We start from the raw sequence: 26,656 nt of genomic DNA on the forward strand, positions 1-26,656 counted from the left end.
ATACATATGCAGACTGTGACGGATCAGGGCAAGCACTCCAGTGCCACCGTGTTTCTGTATCTGTAGACCTTGTAATACAGTCCATGGCTGTTAAGACTTGGGAGGGCAAAATGCTGAGGAAACGAACCCTGCCTCCAAATCCTAGGCGTAAGATTTACATTGCAGCCTTTGCGAAGGGGCTTAGTTAACTGGTCCTGTGTATTTATGGAGATCTACTGCAGAATTAGTTCCTTTTCATTTTTCTCCCTTTTGTGACTGAAATCGTGAATTCCTAAAAATAAACAAATAGTAAACTAAAGGGGAAAAAGAAAAAAAAAAAAAAATATACAAAAACGAAAACAGGTTTACCTAACGGGAAGCCTGGAAGGGCTGGCGTGTGAGCAGCAGCTCGTAAGCCCGGCGGGCTGTAGCGAGCCACCGACCGGCCTCCGGTCTCTGTCCCGGGCTCTTTCCCGCCAGGCCCTCGGGTGACTGGGGTCGGAGAGGGCTGCTGGCTGGCTGGGCGCGTCTTCCGCAGCTTTGGGAGCCGGGTAGACCGTGACTGAAAGACGGTGGCAGCCGCGGTCAGTTGCCATTTGAAAGCTCATTTTGGGGGCGAATGGTAGCAGAGTCACTGCCGCCCTGGCTCTTGTAGGTGGGTCTGGAGTGTCACAGGAGCCCCAGCCCGCGCCGGGGGGCCGGGGTCCGCTGACTCCCACTGCTTTGCCCGGGAGGGCTGAGCCCGCCCCGCCCGACGGTGGCTGCACCTTTCCCGAGAGTCGGGGCAGCGGATGGAGAGTGGAGGAATCCTCACAGCGTAGCGCGGAAACCACCGTTCACAAATGCAAACCCGCTTCTCCCGTGGCTAAACAGTGGCGGCGCGCCTCCGAGCGTCCCCGAGGGGCCGGGGGGAGCTCCGGGGGCAGCAGGAAAGGAAGCGGGTGGCAGTGGCTAAGAGGCACCTGAGCCTTCTCTCCCGGTCTGCGGAAGAGGAGGCAGCGGGTCCAGGCTTGTAGAGCCAGCCGCCCCTCGCGCAGTTCCTCAGCCGTGGCGCGGGGTTCGCCCCGCTTCTCCCCGGCAGCAGCCGGCTGGGTGCCCCCGGCAGGCACGGTGCGGGCGGGCGGCGGCGTCCTCCCCTCGCCTCCTCACACTCCCTCATCTCCTCACACTCCCTCACCTCAGCCCAGGCGGCAGCCCCGGCGTCTCCGCCCGTCAGGCCCTGCGCCCCCGCCCGTCAGGCCCCGCGCGCCGCGCAGCGCCCCCACCCGGTGCGCCCCCGCCAGGTCCCGCCGCGCAGCTCCGCCACTCTGCAGCTGAAGCTACCGCCACAGCCGGCCCCGCAGACCCGGGAGGAGGAAGAGGAGGAGGAGGAGGAGGGGAAGCCGAGGAGGGAGGCGGGCTGGAGCCGAGAGGAGGAAATAAATAAATAAAACAATAACCTCCGCGCCAATAAGAGCGAGGGAGAGAGCAAGACGCGACCAGAGAGCCACCGGGGCCCGCTCGTGCGCCTCTGAGAGGCTGTCCGCGCGCGCGCGTTTGTGCGTGAGTGTGGATTTGCCGGGACTGGAGCTGGAAAGTTCAAACTAAACGTGTTGCTCTCTCCGGGTGCCGAGGCCGCGGCGGAGGCTGCCCAACTTGCCCCGGCCAAGTGAGTGGCGTTGCCCAGCGCCCTTGGCGAGGCGGCAGCCGCTCGGCTCTGCGCCCGGGCGCGGCGGCGGCGACGACTCCGCTCGCCCCGGGAGGGAGCCCGCGGCCAGGGCTGGACGCTCGCCCCGCCACCTCCACCGGCTCTCTCCTCAGCCTCCGCGCCTGGCACCGCAGCAAGGTACGTGGCGCTTCCCGGCGCGGCTTCTCCCCGAGCACACCCCGCGCGGATTTTTGGCTGCCTAGATTCTTCCCCTTCCCAGAGTGGTCATCATTTGTCAAACTTTACCTCCATCTCGCACATGCCCGCGGCCGCCGCAGCCGCCCTCCCTGGCAGCGTGGGCTCCGCTCGCTCACAGGAACCGAGAGGGGGGTGGGGGGTGGGGGGAGGATCCGTTGGCAGCTGTGGTTCCTGTCTCGATTAAGATCGCATTTCGGAATAACTCGCACGTCTTACCTTCTGGGGGTGTCCTTCATGATGATGTTCCGTGGGATGCTGGTAATGGTTGTTTCCTTGCTCCTTCTGCACGGAAGGACGTACAAGTTTGCAGGAAAAGGTACATGAATAGCAGGTGAAGTTTGCAGCCACTTGACTCCAAGAGGGGAGTAACCCTTTCTTTGCAGCAGCAGCTCTGGTTTTGAAGCAGCAGCGGCGGCGGCAGCGGTGACGGTGGCGACAGCGGCCTGGCCGGTGGCGGCAGCTGCACGTTGTCCCGTCTGTGACTGGGAGAAGGAGGAAAAGTCGGGCTGCCTCATCGGAGAGCGCAACTCGGGAGCCGCCTGCAAAGACGCTGCGGGGGAAAATTCTAAGGGCTCCCTGATCCTTGGTAAATCGTGTTTGGAGAGGCATGATTTCCTTTTGTGATATTTATGTGCTTAATGACAGGCATGCTTAAAAATCTCTTTAAAACTTTTATGCATATGATTTCCATTTCTGGATTAGGTGAACGACTCTAAAACCTCTCAGATAAATGCCAAAATCGGTAAGATTGAAGCGGTTTGCAAACCTGCCATGAATTGCCCAGAGGCTTCTTGTTTGTAATAGATCACCTACTGGGAAACGTATCTTCCTTGCCATAGTATTTTAGTAATGGTTATAGGTTCATTCTTCTTCTTCTTCTTCTTTCTTACGACGAAGTAGGAAGTTTTAGTGAAACAAAAATTTAAAAGTCATAGTAAGTTTCCAAGCAACCTGCTTTAGCCTTTTGAAGCCACCTGCTGAATTAGTTCATGCTACTTTTCAGAGGTTACCACTTTGGTGCAGGAGATGTAGGCATATCCAGCAGATGGAGCCGTGGAAAACTATACTAGAACCTGCACAACACTCATTTATCCAGATCTAATCACGATGAGGCCAAAAAAATGTGTATGGAGCTCACTTCAGGGGAGGCACTGATTTTACTGTTATATTTGGAAAAAAAATTGTGTCAGCTGAAATATGATTGGAGTATACCTGTACAAACTTCAATTCTTTAAGCTTCTTTTTCATTCATAAAGCATTTAAAAATAGTTTTTGTGCATATTAGAGTACAATATGATTAATTCATGTCAGAAATGTCAACTGGTCATTTGGTTATATATTGTGGTGACTCACAACATCATGAAAAACAATGCATTCTGCCATAAAAGAGGTCTAATTATTGTGTTATAGTTTAAAAAAGCATAAAAACTTGCATTTGGAAGTAAGCAAACATCATTTTGAATGCTTTTTAGTATTCTGAGTGCAACTGAATTTGTGTTTTGCAAAGTTAAGATAGCTACCTATTTCTTCAAGTAATGTGCTGCAGCTTAAATTGAAGGAAAAAAGTTAATGAAACTTTTTAGTCATCCTTGTGAATTGATGTTCCTTTTTCCCCAAAATATCATGAAATTTAGATATGGTGTGATCTGGTCACATTCATTTCACCTTCAGACACAAAGGCAAAATTCTTCAAAAGCCTCTTTCAAAAATCCTTCTGTTGATATGTTATGGGTAACAATCGTAACATGAAGAGACAATCTGTCTTCCTATATACATTTTAAAACTTTGCAATCAATCATGCGTATGAAAAAATAGCATTAAAGTGAACAGAGACAAATGGGCTGCCCATTTTACAGACAGAGTGGCAAAGCCTTAAGTACCTGGTTTCTTGCATTGTTTCAGGAAAGAACTCTTTCTTGAATCTAATCTGTTCATCTCCCTTCTCTTGCTCCTTTCTTTGTGTTTTGTCATAGATTTCTGTGGCAGAGAACTGAGCTTAACTGGTCTGAAAAAAATCCTATTAGGTCTTACTTTAATGTCATTATTTAGTAATTTAAAAGTTACAGCCATACAGCAAACATTTTAAGGAATTTAGAGACATACAGGATGCCATTGAAAAATGTAGCACTAGCAATCATTTGAATTAAACATGCTTTACACTGAGGGCACATGTTTATGCAATATAAGTGACTGTTTTCTAAATCTTCAGATAACGTCTGTAGCAAAGTACTTACTTTTGCATTCTGAAACTATATTTCTTTCACATTCGTATAATATCCAAGAAGGCTTGGAGTTCCCAGTGTTATAAAATAGTATAACTACCTTTCTAAAGGAACTGATTTTATCCCGCCTGTTGCCACACAGATTAAATGATATAGATTTTTCTAAATTTATTCCAGTTTAAACATATAGCCCTCTACACAGGCAAGAACAAAAGGGCTTCAATGTAAGATGCTGAAAGTTTTATGCCATATTTCAATGTTTAAAAATATGAAAACCAGACATTTACTAATTTATCATCCCTATTAAATGTGTTGAATTCCTCCAGTATAACTCTTATTGACAGTTAAAAATCAGCTAGTTACAGCAGTGTTAATGTGGTAAAATCGGTTAGAAGTAGGCATATTATGGTCATTGCTCAGGTGATATGTATCTTCAGAGAAAACCAGGTGCCTTGTAAGTTTTTCTGTAAACTCAATATAAAGGAAATATTGATAAGATTGATATAATTTTGACATAACTTTGACATATATATTTCTACATATTTTGAAATTTTAAAAATGTAATCATTAAATACTCTTCATACCGTACTGAGATTCTTCAGTTAAGCTTATTGGGCAAGTAGAATCATGTATTACACTACTGAGGTTGCGTTCAACTTTATGGAGGGAAATATACATACATACATACATATATACATACACACATGGGTAATCAGTTTTCACTGGGAATCTTGGTAATGGGAGTGGTGATGTGCATCCTGAAGAATTTTGGAAAATAATTTAATCATTAACTTTAAATTCTCATTTTAAAAATGTGATCAAAAATAGATATCTGTTAAACAGAGGATCTGTATTTAACCTAAGCCTCATGATAGTAGTTGAAGCTTGGCATTCACCAAGTGTTTGCACTTGTTATTACAGTGATTTTAATGCACTTACTGCATTACTTGTATTTTCCTTCCATCTCCTTAAGACTTCATTCTATTACAGCTCTATTAGGTAGTTTTCTTCCAGAACTATAAAATGTAGCCACTGGGTTTAGACTTAAATATAAAACCGCAATTAAATTTTCACCAACCTAACATTTCAACTGAATTAAGCTTTTAAAACACATATACAGGGATTAAGACATTATGAAGAAGCAGAGATTTTGTTTTTATCTCCATTAAGTTATCTTCTAGGAGTTAACATGGGTTTATCCATCAGTGAAGATCATGCAAAAGATGAAATCTTTTGTTCCTTAATTTCCATCTTGTCACCTGCCTGTTTGGTTTCTCTTATATTGTAAAGTATGATTGAGAATGACTTTCACTTATAACTTATAGAAAAGGCATACATATTTGAAGCTTGGGTGATTTCTTGGGAGGCACCATTAGTTCTAATAAGAAGAAAAAGTTTTTAGCATTATATATAAGGAAAAAATCATATATTGGAGTATAAATGTTAGCAGAAATGGTGAGGATGCAAGATTTATTCCAAATAATATTTTCAACTCTGAGTATTACTCTAATTTAACTTTTATATGTTAATGCTGTATTGGGTGCAAACACCTTTACCTTCAACACTTTTTAACTACCACTTCTTTGCATAAAAGTATATAGAATATAGCTCAATAATATATGTGTATTATGATTGTTTTATGTCTTATGTTATATGATATCTATCTCATAAAACATATTTTTAACATGAGTACAGTTTTGCTCATACAGTATTCAGGGATAGATTTTAATTCACTGATTATCACAAATTCTTTTGAAGCCCCAGAATCTCCAGATGACTTTCTCTATATTACCATATAGGATACCAGTTCTGCCATTTAGCTTTATATTTAGCCATAGAAATATATTATATATTTCTATTATATATTATATATTATATTATATATATAAATTATATATTTAGCCATAGAAATAAAATTGGGTAAGCTGCCCTACGATTCACCTAATTACCATGAAACTTGTGATAATCTCTAAATACAATATGTTCTATAAACTGTTTATATTGTGACTAAGGGATTAAAACCATGGAAAAAGACAAATATAGTCATTCTTTATAGTGATCAAAAACTATCTTCCATGTTTTAAAGGACCTATATTTAGAACTTATTATGGGAAAATGTGGATGGATCAAAAGTGGATATCAAGTGAGTGAAAAATTATTTACCAGAATCACGGTTACTAAGTGTTATAATAAGCATACCTCTCTACTTATTATTTTCCAAAGATAGAAGATTGGAGAGGCTTAATTAAAAGTAACTGACATTATTAGAATAAGACAGTTGTCCAACTGGTGTTTTCCTTCTTATAGGATATGTTTAATGATTTTGATTATTTCACAGCACACCTAAGAGAATTATATCGTGTTTTCCAAATGAATATTTCAAAGGTTTTAAAATGTATGATTGATTACAGTTATCAGAGCTTTGTGCCTAAACTAAAGGCAGCTGACAGATATAATCTTGTTGGCAAATTGAAAGGCTGATTAATGGTGTGGCAAAACGTTTAAATTGATGTTACCTCATATATATCCCCAATCAGTATTTTGACTACTTTGCTAGTACTTTTATTATAAATATAAATTATATTAGATTCTTATTCAACTTTCCATACTTGAAGTACAGTATATTCAAGAAGTTGCTTTAGTAATAAATATTGATAATTATTGTATGACAGGGATCTTTGCTGGTAACATTAGATTTAGAGCATTATTATGCAAAACAATAAAAAAAATCTGCTGTGGGTCTGTAGAATTTACTAAAAATTAGTAACCGAATTAGTAACCATGCACATGTGAGAACAAACAGTATCCATATGTCAGCCTCGATTATGTGACAGAGGGAGAAAAGTGAAGAGACACTTTTCTATGAATGTCTTCCCACCAGTTTATACCACCAATTTTCTATATAAACTCCATTTTAACACCTGAAACTGGGCACTTTTAATGAGAACTAATCACAGTCATAAATACCAGTGTATTAATGGATTACATCAATACTTAACATTTTTCTCATCTTATAGCTCAATTCCTCATTCATTAAGCGGAAAGATTTATTCACATTACTTTTTAAAAAGTACTTCAGCAGTTATATAGTAGACTGATTTTTAATAGTTGTCTATTAAAACTAAGAATAAATTGTTTATGTAGTTTTTAGGATTAATTTTATTATTTGGAAGATATTTATAGGTTTAAATTTTGATTATATATAAAATTAACAACAGCAAGATTAAATAATCCCATATTTCAGCCAATATGACAACTAAAATGATAAATTGGCTTTCTTGTGTACAGGTGTGTGTGTTTTAATTTGCTGGGTTAATTAATATGTTCTATCACTAGAATAGAATATTCTGAGAGGATAATGGTATCTTGTTGAACATAGATTTAAAGGTTAAGCAATTATTATTGAAAAATAAACATGCCAATTTACCTTCTATCTATAAGCTTTTTTCCTGAAATGTATTTACCTAAATTTAAACAGCATCTATAATATTAATACAAATTTTTAAAAACATAAATGTAAAATTAAGTGTTCAGTAAATATTAGGATCTATCTTCGATCTTTTTCTTATCAAATAAAAATCAGTACACTGATATCTTTCTTTTAATAACAAATAGGTGCAAGATAATCAAAGAGATTAACAACCAGAAAATATTTGTTTTGTGATGGGATATTCATAATTTCTTTTTCCCATTATCTTACAGGTTTAGTTATTTTAATTTCATGTAGCATATAACAATTATTTATGCAAAATAAATGGTTTCTGTGGTAAAGTTAAATACACCAAAGTGTCTTGAATTCTTAAGTATGTTGCCTATAGATTTGAGTTTCAAAATATTAAATTTATATTTTGCATGGGTCAATATTTATACTGTATGTTTTTCCCCAAATACAGGTCCTCTTATATTATCATTGTGAAGTTTTTTATTCGTACTTTTCACATTAATACTTTTTCATACAGTTTAATTATTTTGCTTTTTATATTCAGAGCAGAGTTGACAATTTTGCAGTTATTGCTAACTTCATTTTGTTTTGATTTAAAAATATATTAAAATCACATAAAGTATTAAGACTCATAATACATATTTTTCTAAAATTGTATGTGTGAGTGAAATTTGTTAGTTATTTCTTCAAAATTTTATTGGTAACTACAGGATCAAAACCTAAAAGTTTAATTTTCATGTAATTAGGGGTCAGTGATTTTTATTTGATGTTTATAATATGTTTACTTCTTTAAGAAATGCAACAACATTTTGAACAGTGTTTCTTATTACTTGTGAACCTTATGCGTGTTAAATTTTTCCTTTAAAACAGTTTACAGTGATTAATTTGAACAAGGAAAGCAAAAATTTAATGGTTGTCATACACATATAAAATTAAATTTCAAGGAATAAAAATTTTGTAGTAATACAAATTATATAACAGATAGAAATCTCAGTATTTGTTTTCAGAAATTTTGACTAAAAAAAAAACCTTGAAATAGTAAAGTAAAAGAAATAATATTAACAATAGTCTTAAATGTTTCAGTCCCTATTACTGATTTTGGCAAAGTCTGTGTCCAAATTGCTATGCTAGTAATATCCATATAGAATGGTTCATAAATTTTTTTAAAAAGTCATATTTCAGTCACTATTGTTTTATACAATATTGGTAGTTCCAGTTTAGTCTATTTTAAAATGAGAAGTTATAGCACTTAAAAATTTTGTTTTTGATACATTTAAATAAAAAAGTGCATTGAATATGAATGAGATTATCTGCTTGATGTTCTTAATTTTTAAATATCAGATAATGTGATTTGGGGAAAATCTAGATTTAAAATGTAATTGTATGGTAAATTCTTTGAATTTTACTGTTTTTGGAGCTTGGTCATTTCAATTTAGTGAGTTTTCATTTTGAATCAGTGTGTGATCAGCAACTCTAGAATAAAATTATAAAGGATTTGCAACACTTCCTATTTGCATGGATTGGCTTTTCACAATCCCAGAGAAATTATAGAAAATTAATTTTTAAATTGTGTGAGAAGACCAACAACCATAACAATAAGTGACAGTGGTTTTGCTCATTATGTGATATCATTTATAGGATTGCAACTGATATATCAATTCAAAAATTAATTCTGACATTCTAAATAATATGTTGACATAATTTTTGTAAAATACTTTCCATTTGGTAATTCAGAAGAGTTTAAAATGTGAATAATATACAAAACATTTTAGTAAATAATGTTTTATATACAATTAAGAAAAAAATATACTTCTAGGCAAAAGATAAAGCAAGTCACCTAAGAAATCTCTTGAGATTTCAAAAACTGGTCAAGAATTAATGGATCAGAAGACAACCCATAATATAAGACCAAATCTGTAGATTTGTGTGAAGAAAAATCTCTATCAAAATTGATAGAATATATTCTCAAGGCAGCAGCTCAAATCATATTGACAGTCTTAACAATGTCTATGAGATAAATGTTTCTAGTGTGTATGGAAAATATGCAAACTGAGCCAGAATCTGAAGGGCAAAGTTTGGTAATAATCGTATGGGTGCCCTCCAAGGAAGAAAGTAGTTGCTAGCTTTCTGAATGCTTGATGCTACAGACCTGCATGGCCTGATGGCATTAGGAGTACATCATATAAATAAAATGATGTACTCTAATTCATGCTCACCAAACAACCTTCAGATAATCTGTTTACTCTTGTACATTTCTTGGAATAAGGTGTTTGGGTGCTTCTGCAGGCAGGAGGCAAGAGCTCTAGGCTCCTTTTTTTATTTTGATTACAAATTAATAAATTAAATAATAGGTTATACATTTCATTCTCTTGTGAATGTTATTGTGAGTCATCATCCTCAAATCTAATTAGATCTGACACACTGACACATACTGTAAACCAAACCTGTAAGACCAAGGTTACCAAAATAGTGCCACACCTAGACCTGTCCATCAGAGACCTCTGAGAGAAGGCCTCATGTCACTAATGAGAATGTTTATTTTGAAAACTACAATGACAAAACATAGAGAACAGGAATATTTACTCTTTTGGTTTAACACTCTTTTTATTAAAATAGCATGGAAATAAAAAAATTAGTGAGGGAACAAAAAAAGGAATAAAAATTTGGGATAAATAACATGGTCAGAAGGAAGATGCTTCAAAAATATTTGTATTGTCATATTTATGAGGGCTTTTAATTATTTGATAATCAATATTAAATTGAATATTGAATTCAATGTAATAGAATTCAATAGAACCAATATTCAGTATTAAAACTATAGTCTTCATAATATTTGGTAAATGAAATTTTAAAGATCCATTTAGAAGAGAAGTCACATTTTAACACTCATTTTACATTCACTCTGTGTATCATTTACAGTTTGCTTTTCTACTCTTCATGGTTTTAAAATATTTTCTTTGTTCATACATTTAGAACTAGTTCATTCATTATAACCGTTGTTCAGTATTCCATTGTGTGATTATGATGAAATCACAATTTCAGCATTTCTATTCTGACTTCTGAAATAATTCTTAAGTGAAATAATGTATTAAAAACAAACTGCAAATGCAAGATTCAATATAAAACACAATTCTAAAAGATAAATGTGAGTGATATTGTGGTATATCATATATATTATATGTATGTCAGTGATGCTGTATTTATCATAACATTTTGCATGAAATTTTTAAAATTAAAATACTGAAGCCATTAAATATCTTTCAAATACAACATTATTTTCATAGTCACATGTTATTTCATTCTGTGGATCTAGAAGAAGTTATTTGACAGTCTGTTATGGTTGGATTTTTCAGTTGTTGTCAAACTGTTTCTAATATGAATATGTTAATATTCATATTAGAAAGAAAGCTGAATGAATAATTTTGCTATTGTTCGTATCTTTGTTTACATCCAAAAACATTTCTTTTTTTTTTTTAAGAAAAATTTTTAAAAGTTAAATTATTACATTAGAGTATGCCTGGATATATTTTATGTTTAATATAATTGAGATAACCATAGCTTTCATAAGTATTTTCTTGAATAATTTGACCCTTTATAGTGTTGTGGCTGACTCTTAAGGGAATCATTGCTTGAAAAAATTATTTCTGATATTCTAGTATTATAGATATAACCCTGAATGCTGCCTAATCTGAGATTCAAAGCTGTCTGATGCTGGGTGCATTATTGAATATCTCTTAGCTCCAGTTTCCTTGCTTGAAAACCAAGGAATTTATAATAATGCTTAGAGAACATTATTAACACTGATATTTTATCATTATACTCTACTTCTGATTTTGGAACAAAACAAATAGTGTATAGGAATAAAAGCAAGTTTATATATTTTCATGATTTATCAGCATCAACTCATTCTCTGCCAATTAATAGTAAGGTCGTAAGATTTTCTTAGATCAATTCTCTTGCAGGTAGATTTCATAAAATGCCAATTATTTGGACTGATGTTCAAATTCTGATATATTTTTAGTTTTCCTCAGGTAACTAATTTCATTGCTCACTGCATAATATTTTAGAATATAGGCAAATAGTGTCACATATACCTACAGTTATTACTGTTATTTTATTTCCACTGCTGAAATAATAGGTATGCACATGTGTTTGTACATCTGTTTATATTAATTCTTGCACAAATTTAAACAGATTCTGTTAATGAATACCATAGGCCAATATTCCAATACACATCTTAAGTATGTTTAAATATATTCAAATGTGTGTCACTATTTTCTCACTTAGTTTTAAAAATATTTATTTCCAAGCACTTTAGTTTCCAAGAAACAAACAAAGTTTTCTTTTGATTTGGTTGTTTTTTCTTTTGTTTTGTTTCTGTGATAGAGTCAGGCTTGTTAGCCAGACTGGAGTGCAGTGGCTCGGCCTTGGCTCACTGCAACCTCCGCCTCTTGGGTTCAAGCAATTCTCCTGCCTCAGCCTCAGCCTCAGCCTCCTGAGTAGCTGGGATTACAGGCATGTGCCACTACAGCCAGCTAATTTTTGTAGTTTTAGTAGAGGTGGGGTTTCACCATGTTGGCCAGGCTGGTCTTCAACTCCTAACCTCAGATCTACCCACCTCGGCCTCCCAAAGTGTTGGGAGTACAGGCGTGAGCCACCACCGTGCCCGGCCAGTTTAGTTGTTTGTCTAAATAAATTTTACAGGTACTTCACACATCCCTATTGAATTAACTTATGAATTAGATTTGCCCACATTCATTGTTTTAAATCCAGTTATTTTGGCTCCCTACGTGAATCTGGTTATTCCAGGCTAGATTATCAAAGATAACCTTTCTTCTTTCAGTGCCATTCTCCCTCCAGGTCTGTAAAAAATGCTCTTTCTAGAAGTTTTTACTTTTAAAAGAATTTTTTTTTCTTTTCCTTTTATAGTTGTAGGCTTAAATTTGTAGAATAAAAGCCTTCAACGTAGTCTAGAAGATTGGCAGCAAATCTTTGGCTGAAAATTTCCTATCAAGGTGTAATAATTCTGATTGTCTATATTCTCTTGTCAGCAAACAGTGAAAAGTCTCTAATATATAGAGTAGAAGTCTCAGGAAGAATGAATCAGTGTACTATGGAGAGTCTTAGGCAACAACATTTGTTGTTAAACTTTAGTCCCTTTTTCTGTTCTTTCTTTCTTCTTTTTTTTTTTTCCTAGTATTTTTTCCCCCTGAATACATGACCTTTCTTAACTGAGGAAACCTAGAGGCTGGGGGATAGCATAAATTCCAGTTAGTGTAAAGTGATTTTAAGTGGTTTCCTTTGCATCTACTACCTATTATTGACGACCACATTTAAAGAAAAATAAACAAAAAATGATAACAGGTTAGTTTGTAAATAAAATGATCAAGACCTCTCAGGCCTTCTGATAATTTTCCTCTCAACAGGTGAAAATACTGTTTCTTTTAGCCCCCCTGCTTCATTTTCTGGGGCTGAATACATTTTGATTCCTTATCCCCACCCCAACAAGGAAATGATATGATACTATTTATTAACAGTTATTTGTAGATAAGTTTTCGACAATATGTTCTTTTTTCTATTTAAGTCTTTAAGTCTTTTATTAAGGAGGTGTTTTGTGTCTGGGTCAGGAGCTCCCTTGGCTCGAAAGCCAACACATGGCTGGCCCATACCTTCTGTATGTACCATACCAGAAAACAGGTCAAGTTCTCCCCTTCTCTTCCTTTGATCCCCCTTTCTATTAATTACTGAGGTTGCTCCTCTTACTTCTACTGATTGAGATTTCACTTCCATCCTGGCATTCCACCCACAGCATTCTGTCCTTAAGGTGATTAATCCACAGTTTCATTTTTAGTGAGCACCTAGGTGAATATGGCCTGTGAGAATAACTCTATTTATTAGCACTACACCTTAGGAGGAAACCAGCTACAAGTTATAGAATTAGGGAATTTGGGGCGGATTAAAACACAATGTTTGAGTTCCTGAGAGTCTTTCTAAGTAGTTTCTGTATGGACTGTAGGAAGCATTAAAAGATTCAGGATAGGGCTGGGTGCGGTGGCTCACACCTATAATCCCAGCACTTTGGATGGCAGGAGGCAAGCAGATCAGGAGGTCAGGAAATCAAAACCATGCTGGCTGACATGGTGAAACCCAGTCTCTACTAAAAATACAAAAATTAGCTGGGTGTGGTGGCACATGCCTATAATCTCAACTATTTGGGAGGCTGAAGCACTATAATTGCTTGAACCCAGGAGGCAGAATTTGCAATGAGCAGAGATCATGCCACTGTACTCCAGCCTGGCAACAGAGCAAGAGTTGGTCTCAAAAAAAAAAAAGATTCAGGATATTGAAAAGTGGTAAACATTGGTTTTGCAGATGCCAGAGAAATATAAGGTAAGATCATCTGAAAATAATCTGGTTTGGCCATATAAAATAATGAAATGTAAATTTTATATTTTGTTGCCTTTTTTCTTATCACCATGCACAATAATAATTCACATATCATTACCTATATGTCATGTTAAATAAAACACTCCTTTGTCAGTTACATTAAGCTTTTTTTCCTCCTGTAGCATTGTTTGATCAACAGTATACTTTCACACATCTTATGTCATTCAGTCTTTTAGGCTTCTAGTGCCTCAGAGTCTGTTCAGAACTTTAAAAAAGGAAGTAGTGTGGCTCTAGACCCAGCCCGTCAGCCTAATTTTAACAGGCAAAATCATTTTCCCACAACCTAACATTTACGTATTTTTGACATTTTTCTTCAGGTGTTTACCCAGATCGCATTTACTTGTTTTTGTTAATTGGGAATTTAATCACAAGAAAGTCTTGATTATATCTTTGTGAGATGTGGAAGGAACAGTAACTGCTTTGATGGAGATCAAAGCACCGAAAATAAGTCGTACTGTTGGGGATAGTGGCTTTGTGAGTTCCCTTGGGCTGCCGTAACGTATTATACAAACTGAGTGGCTTTAAAAACTGGAAATGTATCCTCTCACAGTTCTGAAAGCCAGAAGTCCAAAATCAAGGTGCTAGCAGTTTGGTTCTTTGTGGAGCTCTGAGAGACATTCTGTTCCGTCCCTCCCTCCTAGCTTCTGGTGGTGGCCCTGAATCCTTCCTGTTCCTTGTGAGTGATGTCTGTACTCACATCACTCCAATCTCTGCCTCCATCGCCCTTTGATCGTTACTCCTATATTTTCTGATTTGTGCCCATGTGCTTCAAACCTCTCTCTCCTTATACTTACCAGGACATTGTATTTACTGCTCGCCTTGAATCCAAGATGATCTCATCTCAGAATGCTTAATTGCATCTGCAAAAATCATTTTTAACAATCAAATTGCATTCATAAGTACTGGGGGTGAGGATTTAGGCATATCTTTTTGGGAGACGTTATTCAATCCACAAATGTGGAACAATGTTGGTAGAACTTAAAAGGTTAAGTTTGAGCCTGACATTTAGATGCGTCACCTGCAGAATTTTTCTTGGTAGGTGACATGAAATATAAATATAATATTTGGCACAGTTGCTAATTCTTTGCTAGAAATAAGAGGTAATGGAGAAACCTGAATTGCAAGGTGAATTTAATTTAAAAATGTACATACTAGTAAGAACTCACCACAATTCAGATAATCTAGCATAAGACAAGGAATACCGAAAGACCAAGGATAAATATTCCAGGAACAAGTTGTGCCAGTGCTACCTCTGGTGAGATTTTTTGAGGCTGTGGTCCATTCAGTGAGGGGGCTTCTATGAGCTATTCCTAATGTTAAGGATTTCTTTCCTTCAGTCAATTCTACATATTAAGTGGAAAAAGCAGAGGCTCAGAAACCAAAGTGAACTGACATAAAGTTGTTGGTTCACCAGTTACTAATATTCTGAAATTGAATATGCTGTTTATTTTTTCTTCTGAACTTCAGTTGTCCCAGCTGAAATGATGAATAAAAAGAAACTATTTTTAATTATTCTTGGGAAGAAAGGTAACTGTCCTTAGTGCTGTCCAAAAGAACTGTCTGTGATTCTGACATTGCTTTCTACCTATGCTGTTCAAAACAGTAGCCACTAGCCATGTAGCTTACACTTGCAATGTCTCTAATTTTAATTAAGTTAAATTTAAATAGCCTCTTATTGGCTCTTATATAGAACAGTGCAACTCTGGGACAGTTTCTGGCATATGAAAAAGGTTCTCACTTTGTTTTCATTCTTGCCCCATTCTTTCTCAATGGATGCAGTTATTTAAATTGGGTGGGTGGGTCGGACCAGAAACTTGTATGTATGTCTTGAGTTTAGTGAATTTCAAATATTCTCTAGTTAGCACAAAGCTTTTATTCTTTGCAGAATATTGGAAACTAACATTAGTCATATAACCTTTGAAATCATAGCACTTTATAAAAGAAAATTGGATGTAAATTATTTCTTAGACTCCCGTTTTTACAGTTTAAATAATAAAGTACGAGAAACAATGTGTTATACTCTGACTTGATTATCACTCCATGTTGCAGATTTCAAGGATACTGTTATGATAAAAAGTACACATTAATTCAAGACACATCTCACACTTTCCAATATGTGATTGATGGTTTAAAGTATTTGTTGCTCTTTTGCTGAAGTTTTAATGACTTTATTTTAACTATTTTCATAGGTGTAGCTTTTATTTAGATGCAAACACAAAATCTTATATATTTTCTTGGAAAGTAAGTGGAAATGGGGGAGAAGAGTTTTTGAATATATTCTGAAATTCTCGCTATGAAACTTCAACAAAAAATATTTGTCTCTAGCTAATATCATCTTAATTTATTGTGTTGAATTATAATATATAACACAAAATGGCTAAATATACAGTAAAAAAGTGAGAGAAGCATGAAGAGTATTTGAGTTTGGCATACTTTATTTAATTTGTGTAAAACTAATACACAAGAATAAGATTGTGGCAAGAATGATTGTACTGATGTAACAAATATCATTCAAGAGATAGACAAGCTCTGTACTACATAAGAAAGCAAAGTATTAACAAGCAAACTATGTATACGGTTTATGTATACACACACAGACGCACAGAAAATAAACTCAGTAAATTATGACAAATTTCTGATGATAGTCTCTGGTATAAAAATAATGTAACAAATTGAGAAATAAATGCAAAAAGAAGAAACTGAAACTATAATTCCATATTATTTAGAAAATAGCAGTACAAATATGCTACATATGGAATCTATGATTGTACACAAACCATAATATAAAGAAACTTCATGTGTTAAATATTTGACTACTAAATAAAATCAAAATAGATGAATTAAAAATCTGAAAAATATCAACAGAAAGAAATTCAGGCAATTAGAATGAATGATTTAGTACATATAAAAACAAAAATTAATGAACTAAGAGGGAAAGCATAATTTGAAAATAAATCCAGAAACCTGTTCCTTGAAATCAATAAATAAAATACAGAACACTTGCTTGATCAAAAATTATGAAAACAAATAGAATTGGAAATGACAGAAGATATGCATCAAATAGATAATATTTTAGGAGCTATAAATTAGAATTTTCTTTGTAAGTGAATAAAACTATAAGTTTTCCAGTAGGAAGATAGCTTTTGAGCTATTCTAAAAAACAAAAAGTACTATGGCTGACAAAATTTATTCTTTTTTTTTTTTTTTTGAGATGGATTCTTGTTCTGTGACCTAAGCTGAAGTGCAGTGGCATGATCTCAGCTCACAGCAACTTCCGCCTCTCAGTTTCAAGCAATTATCCTGTCTCGGTCTCTTGAGTAGCTGGGACTACAGGCACCCGCCACCATGCCTGGCTAATATTTGTATTTTTAGTAGAGACGAGGTTTCACCATATTGGTCAGGCTGATCTCAAACTCCTGACCGCAGGTTATCCCCCCGCCTTGACCTCTGAAAGTGATGGGATTACAGGCGTGAGCCACCGCACCCAGCAGAAAAACATATTCTTGAATTTCTTCTATAGTCAAGAAGCCCATGCCATTTTATAGAGAAGGAAGAAAATTATTCTAAAAAACTATATAAATCAATATGATCAATGGCAGTAAAATTGGAAAAATCTACATGACTTATTAAAAAGGGCATTTAGTGGCTGGTACAATTGCTCATGCCTGTAATCCTAGACCTAGGCATGGGAAGCCTAGACTGGCAGATCACAAGGACAGGAGTTTGAGACCAGCCTGGCCAAAATAGTGAAACTCTGTCTCTACTAAACATATGAAAATTAGCCGAGCATGATGGCAAGTGCCTATAGTCCCAGATACTTGGGAGGCTGAGGCAGAAGAATCGCTTGAACCCAGGAGGCGGAGGTTTCAGTGAGCAGAGATCATGCAACTGAACTCGAGCCTGGGCAGCAGAGCGAGACTCTGTCTCAAAAACAACAACAACAAAACAAACAAACACACAAAAAAGGGGACATTTAGTTAACTGTAATGTCTATTTTTAATAAAAACTTTATTTTTATATAATTATTAGGCAAAGGAATTAGAAAATAAGAAGAATTCAGAGATGTAAAAATTGGAAATAAGAATGCCATATTATTATTTGTTTTTGAAAACCTGAAGCGACCAAAATATGTTCAGAAACAATTAGCATTCAGTACATAAGATGCTTACAAAACAAATTATTAATAGTATTTATGATGTCAAAAATTTTTGGAAATATAAGGAAATCTAATAATTAAAAACTGCAGCTAAAAACAAAAAGTGTAGATGCAGATTCAACAAGACCTATGCAGGTCCTGGGCTAAAAAATGTTTAAACTGTGAAAAAATAATATTTTAATGGAAGGATGTATCTCGATTGCAGAGTTATCATTATGAGGGCTCTCTTTTCAAAATGTTTGAGTGGAATTGTAGCTCTAGCCTTTACTGATTATTTTACCATTTATCAAGTTTTCTAAATATTCAGTACCTCAGTTTTCCTATCTACAAGATAATGACAATACTAAAAAATATCCCATTTACAATATTTTCCTGATGAATAAAAGACACAATCTTAAGTGTTTGGAAAATCATCTTATACATACTAAACATTTAGTTACCATTTGCTAATTATTTGACTGTTTATACTAATACTTCTACTGCTGCAGTAAGAAAGTTTAAAACATTAATGATATAAAATAACTAAAACTTAATTTAACCATTCAATGTAAATTCAAGAAAAAACCTATTAGGATTTTTGTCAAGTGATTTTAAAATACCTCTGAAAAAATATATGAAACAATGTATAAAAAAACCTATATAAAACAGTATTATCATCAGGTATTGGAAGAGGGTTTTCACACTAATACATATTGAGATTCATTATAAAGTTATATTATTTAAGTTAATAAGATGATGGAAAGAATAGAGGGTCCAGAAATAATATATCTATGTATATATAGAATGTTAATATGTGATAACAAAGGTTGTTAGCATTGGTGGAAAAACTACCTTAACAACTGAGGTAAATATTCTTAAAAGGCACATAGGTAACAGGACTTCATATAAGAAATACAAAGGGTCAATGAATATACACGCAACTTTCCTAGTAACTGAAGAAATACAAATAAAACGTAAATCTTGTATTTCTATTTTGCTGGGTGCTTAAAATATAGACCATTACAATTTCTACACGTTTCATTGTTAGGGAGTGTCTGTTTTCCACAGCCTCTGTGACTCCAGTTTAAGAAACAGAGGTGGGGCATGGATTTGGGAAGGATATAGGTCAGAGATGGAGAGACCGTCAAGGATGATGAAAGCTTCAGGAGTTGTTTTGCAGTCATCACTTGTAATAAAGGTTAATAAAATGCTGATTGTCCAGTATGACACAGCAGTGTCAGAAGGCCATGATTTGTTTTTTGCTTATTGTAAAATCTGAAAATATTATGAAAATGCAATTGTATCCTGTGTATAGGGAAATAGACACATGTACACTATTGATCAGAGCCTAAAGGTATGCAGTCTTTCTGCAGGGCAGTTTTACAGTATTGATCAAAACATAAAATCTGGATATTCTCTATTAATTTTCTTTATAAACATCTATTTTAATAAGAAAGTTAATTGTGCAAAGATAAATGTGCATAGTCTTTTTAGAATTGTTTATACTACCCAGAGAAAAAAACAAAGGAAAATAACCTAAATGGAATACCATGCAGCCATCAATAGATGCTGTAGATTTGTATTCACAGAAGTAAAAAACTCTGTACAGTGGATTGCAAAGTTAAGTACTCACACACACACACACACACACACACACACACACACGCACACACACATATACATGTATATGTCCTCAGAAAGCGTTGCCATAAAGAAGGTTCAGAAAAATGTTAACAGTAACAACTCCTCCCCCGCCCTATGTCCCCCATGGTATTTTGGGCGATTTTCTTTTTTTTTTTTTTTTTTTTTGAGACGGAGTTTCGCTCTTGTTACCCAGGCTGGAGTGCAATGGCGCGATCTCGGCTCACCGCAACCTCCGCCTTCTGGGTTCAGGCAATTCTCCTGCCTCAGCCTCCTTAGTAGCTGGGATTACAGGCACATACCACCATGCCCAGCTGAATTTTTGTATTTTTAGTAGAGATGGGGTTTCACCATGTTGACCAGGATGGTCTCAATCTCTTGACCTTGTGATCCACCCGCCTGGGCCTCCCAAAGTGCTGGGATTACAGGCTGGGCGATTTAATGTTTTATTTTTACCTGCTTCACTGTGATGATTCTTCAAGAGTATGTGCTATTGTATTTTAATTAAATGACCAATACTTGCCTGATCTTTTAACCAATTCTTCCTATTGATTAATGTGTTCAGAATCACTTCACTGTGTTGTAAATAGCTCTCAGGCTGTAGAAATTTTGAATAGGACCAAAGGAAGGGAGTATTGCTTTTCAAAATTAGCATACCTGGGGGAAGAAAACATTGCACAACCAGCTGACCCTGCACCAAGGAAGAGTACACGGAGGGTGCAAGAAGTGCTTAAAAAGGATGTAAAGGACAATCAATAGCAGAGAAGGGGTAGTTTTCCCTGGGATGTACAAGCAGTGGTTGTTACATATCGCAGGAAATCTCATAGACAGTTGCTCTCATATTAAACCTTGCTAATGCCAAATATAACAGATCAGTGTTACTTTGGAAAGTATTTAATTGACTTCTTGGTTGTCAAGTTCCTTTTGTCCTGTCTGAACTTAAATGCCCAGCCCCCGTTTTGTTAAAGCACAGTCTTTTCCATTGCATTTCCTCCTTAATGTCAGGTGCGTCGCTTCTGTAAAGAGACCACCAGGCAGGCTTTGTGTGGCCAGCAAGGCCATTTATTTAGTGCTTGGGTGCAAGCAGGCCAAGTATGAGAAAGGAGTTAGGCAAAGGAGGTAGGAAAGGGAACTGGTTATATAGGTTGGGGCAAATGGTCAGTTAAAGGTGGTAATCTATCTTGGAGAGGAGAAGGGTGTCACGGGATGCATGGTCACAAGGATATGGGTTATCTATTACAGGTATGATCATAAGGGTGGGGGGGTATCAGTTGCAAGTAGAGGGGAGGGAGAGGTAAATTACATACTTACAAGGGGTGGGGGTCTTGAGAAATCCAGTGTTCGGGGGAAAATTTTGCAAGGCTGAGCAGGAACAATGGTTGCAGATTGCAGGGGGAGAACAATTAGTTGAGGCGGGAACAAACTGTTTCACTTCTTTCTGTGGCCACCTGGTTACTTGTGGTTACTTCAGACTTCCTGGCTCCTGGGGACCATCAGAGGTGTATGTCGGGTACAAGGCTATAATGAGCAGGCTTGGACTTGGAGACCTGACACTTTTCACCTCCAAATTCTGCCCTTCCTTGCCTGTGAAAGGAGGAAAAAGAGATATTTATTAACTAATATGGTATTTCTTGATTATTTCTCATGTGGCCAGGCACAATGCCAGACCCTGGAAACAGTTTCTGAACCTAAATCCCCAGCCCCAGTTTAGTTAAGGCACAGTCTTTTCCATTGCAAGTATAGTTTCTGTAAATCTAGTTAGAGAGGCAGATGTACAAATAGGTAGTTGCAACACAGCTGCAATTGCCTTGACAGACGTCTACACAGCTGGCATTTATATAAACACCCAGAACAATCACAGCGGAGAGGAGATTCCTGGCTGCATAGGGCTAGGGAGGGGAAAGTGGGATGTGAAGTGATGTTCATGCGAAGGACATTTCTTTCTAGGGTGATAGAAATCTAAACTTATGAATCATTTTAAATGGTTGCACTTTATTACATGTAAATTATATTTAAGTAAAGATGTTTGTTAACATAACAAAGAAGTCATATGAACAAGCATGTTACCCAACACCGGTGGGGTGGGGGAGAGCAAGGGTATGAGGTCAAGGTCCGGCCATTGTTAGAAAAGGAGGTGGTAGAGGGTGTCCTATGGGCTTTAAGTTAATCAGAATTTAGGCTTGTGAAGGAGGTTGGCAAGTGTGGTCAAAGCATGTGCAGCAGAAAATGGGGAGCATGGGCTGGGAAAAGCTGGAGAGATGCAAAGAGACTGCATCCTGCAGGGCCTTGGGCCTAGGGTGAGGAGTTTTAAACAAGTGTTACTTAGTTTCATGAGATTCCCATTCACTGCTGAACGAATCAGGTCTGTTGTCTCTGTCTATAAAGGGGGCATTTCGAAGCAAGTGATTTACCCAAGCAGCTTGTTTAAAATACGGACATCTGAGATCCATGCCCAGAGATTCTGATCTAGGGAGTTGTACCTGGGGGCAAGAAATCGGCCTTCATGATTCTGATGAAGGTGGCTTATGGACCAAGTTTGTAGAAATATTATTTGGAGAATTTTCTAAAATATACACATTCATTCATATCCCAAATGCCGAATTCCTTGCATTATATAGGATCACCATAACAGCAAAATAGTATTTAATGAAAATGAGTTATATTCATTGGCTGAGCCCATAATGAGATTATTTTCCCAAAGCAGAATCTTGAAGAAAAATGAATAACTAATTGGGAGGCAAAAAAAGTTAAGGAGAATATATGTGTAACTCTAAAACCAAACATCATAACTAAGTATATTTTTTTCTGCAGAATCACTCCAGAAATCAATAGAAGTTCATAGCAAATACTCTCAGGGGAAGAAAAAGCTTTACAATTACAGTCTTAATATTTATCTTCCTCTTAAAAGAAATGCAATGCATGTGATCATGGCTTAAATGAAATGCGGCAGGTTGCTTCAAAGCATGTTCATTGCGTTATGCTTAATATATCTTTGTTTGTTTGTAAGAAGGGTATCCATAGGCCCTCACTGGAAGTAAAGCATAGAATTGGCATTCTATACTAAATTCTCTCTAGCCTTACCTTTAGATTTTGCTATATTATGGTTCCTTGAAGCTATATCTGTAAATAATTTTATGAAAGTTTCAAACTGTAAAAACATTTCATTTTGTGTGCAACATTTTCATTCATCCATTCCACATTTGCAAGTGACATCTCACCTTTCTTTCCTTTTTACGTCATATATTATTAAAAAGAACATAACGTCTATGGCAATATGCTGCAGGAATACTTTTAGTTTTTAAAGTGGGTAATTAACAATAGAAATTTGAAAGCAAAAGACAGAGAACTGGCTCAAAAACTAATGTCTTGAGCACTTAAATGCTTATGACAGTGATCCTATATAATGCAAGGATTTCTCTCTACACTACTCGATCTCTCTAACAACAGAAACCAGTAACAACAACTCTAACCTTCTGAGAGAAATCCAAAATCCTTTGGCAACAAGTAGTAGGGAATAAGAGTTCCCTTCACAGATTGTGAATTCTGTGAAAAACAAAGCACTTTTTAGGGTGCTCAGAGTGGAAATATGGCAGAGAAAATGCAAATTTTGTTTGCTCTTAAAATTATAGTATAATTTAATTTAAGCTAATTTTTTCTGTAAGAAATTGTGAAGTCATCAGTTTTATCTTATTTTTAGAAATACTGTACTTCCCATTATCTCTATGATGTAGTTTTAAAATACATGACATTATCACTACCATTTTTGTAGTGTGAAAAAATAGGTTATTTTTTTTCATAAATAAGGTGTTTACTTTAGAATGCATTTAGGCATTTTAGGAGGAAACACTTTTTAACCTGAATTTTTTGCTAATTCCAATTAGTTTATATGAAAAATTTGATTGTCCTTTCACAATTCTATTTGACAGAATTGCACATATATACATATGTTTATGATATCTTTTTCACCTTTAATTATTTTTAATGATAAGCATTTCAAATTTTGGCAGGGAGAAATGGAGCAGTTTTATTTGATCACTTATACTCCATGTACTATAGTAGGCTCCTAGAGTCCTTTTTTTCTCACCATTAAAGAACCAAAACATAACCTCTCTATAACTCTGGAGGCCTCTTCTACAAAATGGAAAGCTTCTCATAGTCAATAATCACTTCATCTATCTTATCTAGTAGTTCAATTATCACATTAAAGTGCTTTATTGTGGGACATTCTCTTTGATACTTTCCTCTCTGGTTAAAATCCAACTAGGCAGTGAATCACTTACTTATTACTCTTCTAAAACCAGATAAACCTCAAGGTATATAAGGCAGGTGACCTTAGAGTTGGGCAGTTTTATTGGTTCACTTGAAAAAGAGGGATTAATATATCTTATTAGGTTTATATTTTTAAACAAATGTATTATATTAATCTGAATTCTATAATTTCCCTTTTAAAAATATGTTACTTGGAAAAATAAAATATGTAATTGAAAGCTCAGTATTGACTCTGTTTTACTGCTTAATTGTTTCAATGGGAGGACTCTAACTCTTTCAAGAACTAGAACACATTTATTTATTTTTTAATTATCTATGGGGTTACTGGGAGTAGAAAATATGACATATGTCAATGTTTTTAAATACTTATTTCTAATACTTTAAATGCTCTTAGATACAGATTCCTTTGGATGATTTTATTCCCTTTGTACTTCCACCCTTTCCTCTTTTGCACATAAAGGCAAACTATATTAGGGAGGAAATCTAACTATAGTTTATTTCTAGTAAGAATTATTTATCAACAGTAATAAATTTTATGGCTTGAAATCTCTTCCTTTTGGAAAGTGAAACACCCTGATGGCATGAAATGCAACTGAAAGACTGTGTAATAAAGAGCTTGCAATGTCATTTAAAATTATTTAGCCTATATTAAAGAGTTAATTTTAAAAACACAGCATATAATTATGGGATGAAACTAAGGATCCAGCTAACATAGAAGCCTACCTCAATGTAAAAAGGCATGTAGAAGTCCATAGTATAACCAAATAGCCTTTGAGTAAACAAAACGTACAGAATACATTTTTAGATGTACCACTTTAGAAAACTTATAAATATTTTATACATATATGATCATATTTAATACTTCACTCTGTAAATAGTTTTCTTGCATTCACCTAATATTTTTTGCATCTTTCAAAAGCATTTTATCACAGCAATTGCTCTCTTCCAGTGATGATCCAGTCTAATAAAATTTTCAAACCATTCATTGGTGAAGTTTGATTCACCTCTCCTCAAATGTCTCCTAACATTTACCAAATCTCTTTTATATGTATTAAATAGTAGTTCCAAAGAAGATAGAGGAAAGTAAAGTCTTAGGAGGCATCATTCACAGCTATATAGTATTTCCTTAATATAATACAGTTTGTCTTTCTAAAAGTTCTGTAAATAGGTATTTTAACCAAATTAGATATATTTTTAAAATAGACAAGACATTTGAAAATGGACTATTTTAACTCAAAGTCAGTACAATACATTTTTTTCCTCATTCCTCACCCAAAGTTTTATTTTACATATGACTTAAAATTTTGGTTATGCTCAAAAGACTTTGAGGATTTAGAAAGAATAGGAGTTTATTAACTTATAATTGAAATAACTACAGAACAATTATGGTAATGAGGATTAAGGTAATATACGATTTCTGATTTTATACAGTTTCAGCATTGTTTCTCATTACGTTTTATTTGTATTTTTAAGAAGATGCAAAAATGTCTAATTTGGATTTAATCTCTTTGTAGCCTTAGCCTGCTCTCTAATAAAACTTTTAATCATGAGTGAAGTGGCTCAACATTTTGGAAGAAATATTAAAAGGTCTGTGATTTTAGAAGTAAAAATCAGGAACCAGGCATGGTGGCTCAAACCTGTAATATCAGCACTTTGGGAGTTCAAGGCCAGAGGATCACTTGAATTAGGGAGTCTGAAACTAGCCGGGGAACATAGTGAGAAAAAAAGTAGCCATGTGTAGTGACATGCACCTCTAGTCCCTGCTACTGAGAAGACTGAGACAGGAGGAACACTTTGGCCTGGGAGAGAAAGGCTGCAGTGAGCTATGATCATGCCACTACACTCCAGGCTAGGCAACCAAGTGAGACCTTGTCTCAAAAGAAAGAAGAAAAAAAAGTAAAAATCAGCACATGAAATCATTATACCTCCCATAGGATCTCAATAAATTAAGAGTTTGACATCAGGAAAACCTTTCTAAAGATTTTCTTTTGCTGGGAAGTATAATTTATTTAGGAACAATTCAAAACACAAATTTTATTATTGAAGAGAAGATTTTTTAAAAAACTGTTACCATCCTTCCAAATAAAACATTCAGCTTCAAAGTCAATACTACCTTAAAAAGTAGTAGTATTTTTATTTATTTTTAAGCACATGTTTATTCAGTGTTTCCACTGTGCCAATACTTTTTGAGTTGTGTAGCCATTAACCAGAGACTTGCTGTTTCTCATGATCCTTACCTCTGGGTGTGGAGACCCTTTATACAAATTAAGTAAATAAAGAAGGAAAATATCTCTAGTAACCAGTCCTGCAATGTCTTGAATTAGGGCGAAGTTGCCAAGTTATTGTATGACTGCTACACATGGGTTCATTAGGTAAGCACTTGCTAAGGAGATGATTTTAAGCAGCACCTGGAATGATGAAAAGTTGTCACTTAGGCCGACTGGGAGGAAGAAAAATCCAGGAAGGGCTTTTAAGGTCCCCAGGTAGTATCGGGAGTGGTGATCAATTATAAATTACCTTGAATTTAGACTTGGCATTAATGTGGTTAAAAATAGCTAAGAATCACATAAGTGAATATGTGGACCAGGATGATAAATTCTTGAAACAGTTAACACCATTTCCCACTCCATTTCCCA

At 35.9% G+C, this 26,656-nt stretch overlaps 1 long non-coding RNA gene across 1 annotated transcript in view; it reads left to right on the forward strand.

The window, feature by feature from the left end:
• Positions 1-1,396: 1,396 nt before the first annotated feature.
• The window catches only part of LOC116565224, a 98,508-nt gene continuing 73,248 nt past the window's right edge, over positions 1,397-26,656 (forward strand). The window contains exon 1 of the long non-coding RNA XR_004275336.1: positions 1,397-1,804. This is a non-coding gene — a long non-coding RNA (uncharacterized LOC116565224). The remainder of the gene's footprint in view (positions 1,805-26,656) is intronic.

The sequence above is a fragment of the Sapajus apella genome, unplaced genomic scaffold, assembly GCF_009761245.1.
Source record: "Sapajus apella isolate SASKATOON/1434 unplaced genomic scaffold, GSC_monkey_1.0 scaffold39, whole genome shotgun sequence".
Classification (NCBI taxonomy): domain Eukaryota; kingdom Metazoa; phylum Chordata; class Mammalia; order Primates; family Cebidae; genus Sapajus; species Sapajus apella.